Here is a 3,858-nt window from a genome sequence, read left to right as displayed (position 1 = left end):
AAAGCAGCAAAACCCTTATATTTTCTGATACATTAATTGTATTTTTCTGAGGCTGACTTAGTAAGCTTTTAGTGGACCACCATGAAAAATTATGCCAGCCATGTGGCTATCACGGAGAATAACGGGCATCAATTACAAAAACCGCTTTTGCCGCCCTTACATCGACCGAAATATGCTTTTAGGCACATGCGCACTTTAAATATAAGCCTTAATACCATCAGGGCCTAAAATTGTTTCATTGCGCATTATTGCAATCGTGTACATATTCCAACTTAGTCGTATTAGCTTTTAACTCCTCCAACGAAAAAAGCAAGGTGACTCAAACACCAACCCACTTAAAGGGGTACCTAAAACACCCGCCTGGTATGTTAGCTACGCCATGCTGATGAGGCCCAGCAAGGCCGAAACAGCTGTCCAAGGCTGCTAATTAACCGGGTGAAATGGTTGTGCGCATGCGTGATGTGTTGGCCACACCGGTTTGGTGCTTGTGTCACCTTGCTTTTTTCGTTGTATTTAATACCTCCATATATTCCTAAGTTTTGAACAATTTAAGTGTTATTTATCCTAAACCATTTATTTCATACCCTTTTAATACTTAGTACATTTATGCTGTAATGCACAATGCAGCCCTAATTGGCTGCAATGTATTATCTAACAAAGTATCTATCTATCTATCTATCTATCTATCTATCTATCTATCTATCTATCTATCTATCTATCTATCTATCTATCAACACGTTTCCTCGTGACCTTAAAATATTTTTACTGAGCAGCTGGGACCAAAAATGTATAATCTACAAAATTCGAAATATAATGTCGAGATCCCAGCTGCCAGAACATAATTGTTTAAAACCAACTTCTTGTTTACAGGGGCGACCATATGGAATGCGCCACCAGACCACTTCAAACAATTGCCCTCTGTAAATGCTCTCAAAAAGCAAATAAAATCTCTCACGTTTGCATTGCCAACAACTTATTAAATTAAGCTGTCTTTTATATAAAGTATTTTAACGTCATTGGTATTTTAAACTTATATATCTTTGTAAATTATACACGGCTACGTAAAATACATATGCAAATTTGATAAAATTACCGTGTTTAAATAAAGTTTTCCTATTCCTATCTATCTACTTGTGTCTATCTTCTATCCATCTCAAATCAAAGTTGCTCATAACTATGGATCAGATCTAGATTGGAGAATTTCGCGGTTTAGTTCAATAAAACATAATATAGCTTGCTCCAAGAAGAAGAAAATAAGCCACAAAGTTAAGAAAGGGCATACAAGTTAATAATTTCGTAGAAATATTCAAAATAATCTTTAAAGAGAACCTCCACTTCCACAAAAAAAGTAACTTTAAATCAAAGGAAATAACATTTACAGTCAAATCTGTCTAAACTTATTTCAAACAAAGCCTCGGTATCCAAAATAAATAAGTTTTAGAATCGCTTGCTTTTGTTTTCAAATTTCGCAGGCGCCGCCATCTTGAATAATTTTGACGTGTTACGTTGCCCTATTGTTATTAGACAAAAGCTCTTTGTGTTAGAACAACAGGGCAACCGTAACACGTCACAAGATGACGGCGCCCGCCAAATTTGAAAGCGCAAATAAGCGATTTTAAAATTCAGTTTTCCTGATATAAACACCTTTTTAAAACAAATTTCGAACACATTTGTTTCGAAACATTGTTTCCTTCGGTTTAAAGTTCTTCTGTTGCAAGAGTGGAGGTTCCCTTTAACAACGGAATTGTTTCTTCAGTCAGAGAGAGTTCTTTTTATTTATGTCTTGTTCGCGGACATCTCTTGGTTATTCCACCACGTAACAGTATTTTCACTTTCAGTGTAATATGGTGAGCACGATGATTTTCCAAGACATTCATCACACGGTTGGAAAGGCTGTAATTATCACGTCGTCTTCAACATGAAAAATTAGGGTTACCCTGTAGCATGGAGCTTGGGTGAAGCCGTGAACTCCAACTTGCATTTCAAATGTTTTCTTTTTTACTCCCCTCTCCCGTTTGGTTCTATGTCCCGATATAGAATCAGGCCTATGCATCGTCTCCTCGACCAGTGCACGGATGTACTCTGTATCTGAAGAAAGAAAATAACTTCTTCCACATTGCTGTGGTTGCATGTGCCAATTTGCAATATGCTGCATTACGTGATCGAGGGTTCTCTTGTTTCCTTCTGCATTCATCGTACCGTCCTTTTCGATCTTTAGCTCACGTAAAGCTTTGTTATTCTCTCTTGTCTACCGAAAAGTTTTGTTCTTAACACACCAAATCTGCAAGACTAGAAAAAACAAGACCTTTATGTACTCTTAGATATTAGAAGAAAAGAAATTTAAAGGTATAAATTAACGAAGTGTCTAAATGCCCGGCAGTCAAAACCTTTTTTTTAGGTTAGGCCTATAGAGCACTCCCGTTAGCCTAAATAGCGCTTCGGTTAGCTCTGCGGTTAGCATTCAATAATAGTAATGGTAACATGATATCACAGTCCCTCAAGATCAAGTTACAGAAATCAACAAACTTCTTTTATGAGAGGAAAAAACATTAAAATCAAGGAAAACACACCATAACACCAATCCGGTGTGGCCAACACATCACGCATGCGCACAACCATTTCACCCGGTTAATTGGCAGCTATGGACAGTTGTTTCGTGCGCATGCGTGATGTGTTGGCCACACCGAGTTGGTGTTATGGTGTGTTCATCTTGCTTTCAGAGTTTTTTTTTTTTCATTTTTATGATCATTTTATTTGGAATTACAGGATCTGCACTTATAAATGATATCAGAGACGGTGGTTCGAAAATGTTATATATCCAGTCTCTGATTTTTGCACAAAGAGTAATGTTATTTAAAATACGCGGACGAGGAAAAAGGTGACCCTTGATCATTTCATCTCTGGGATAGGAGGGAAATTCATCATTCGTCCTGAATAAAAAAGCACGGTTCACCTTAATTAGACTTGATAATGAAGACGTCGATTTGCCATCGGTCACCTCGAAATTTCTTTACAATGTTTTTAAAAATGCGAAGCAAACTCCCTCCTCTGCTCGGAAGAAGTTGCAGGATCATTTTTCCCGATCCCTAAGTTGATTGGTAAGAAATATGCATGAAGCCACGCAGTAAGTCAACATGGACTTCGCGGAGAAATGCAGCTTGCTGTAAACAATGCAGAGAAAAATGATCTGGCCAACGGTTACCGCATTTTTAGCCGCCGTGAAACAGTTGGAAACGGCTTGTTCAAACGTTGGAATCCAATCGGACGCTTATTCAGTCATTTTTATATTCTTGCGTTAGATAGTTGAGACTAACTTTTGGAAAGTAGGACGGGCAACCGGCGATACGGTTACGTAAGGTTGCATTTTTGAAGTATTAGCATGACCCAGAATTCTTACTTTACGATCGAATGCGGCCTATTAGTTTACGGTGTTAACTATTTTTAAATGAATTACCGCTAGATTTTTTGCCGAAAAAAAAAAGAAAACATGGTGGCATTTCATACCACGCCCAATCCAAGATTTTGCCTTTTAGCACAAGAAATCCCTCGTGAGCAGCAATCAGAGAAGTTGTGGTCATCGGGCCCAACCCGATTGACTGCGATTTGGAGGTACTTGTATTTTACTCGCAGTCGGCGACTGAATTGCTAAGGGTGCGGCTCGACGAGGTCGGACCGAAGGAGCCGTGCAGCCGGCTAGGCGCTCGGCCCCTGAACACGACCCATGTATGACCTCGGAGCACTGCACCACAGCCAGATGGAATAGGCTGGGAGTCTATCTTACTGAGGGAGGAAAACCGGAGTACCCGGAGAAAAAGCCTCGGAGTCAGGTTGAGATTGACTGAAACTCAGCCCACATAC

At 39.3% G+C, this 3,858-nt stretch overlaps 1 protein-coding gene across 1 annotated transcript in view; it reads right to left on the bottom strand.

Annotated features, from left to right (window-relative positions):
- Positions 1–286: 286 nt before the first annotated feature.
- The window catches only part of LOC137981217 (uncharacterized), an 18,132-nt gene continuing 14,560 nt past the window's right edge, over positions 287–3,858 (bottom strand). The window contains exon 2 of the mRNA XM_068828549.1: positions 287–2,289. The gene's annotated coding sequence lies outside the window, so the exon portion shown is untranslated. The remainder of the gene's footprint in view (positions 2,290–3,858) is intronic.

The sequence above is a fragment of the Montipora foliosa genome, chromosome 12, assembly GCF_036669935.1.
Source record: "Montipora foliosa isolate CH-2021 chromosome 12, ASM3666993v2, whole genome shotgun sequence".
Lineage (NCBI taxonomy): Eukaryota > Metazoa > Cnidaria > Anthozoa > Scleractinia > Acroporidae > Montipora > Montipora foliosa.
This window is presented reverse-complemented; position numbering and strand designations above follow the sequence as displayed.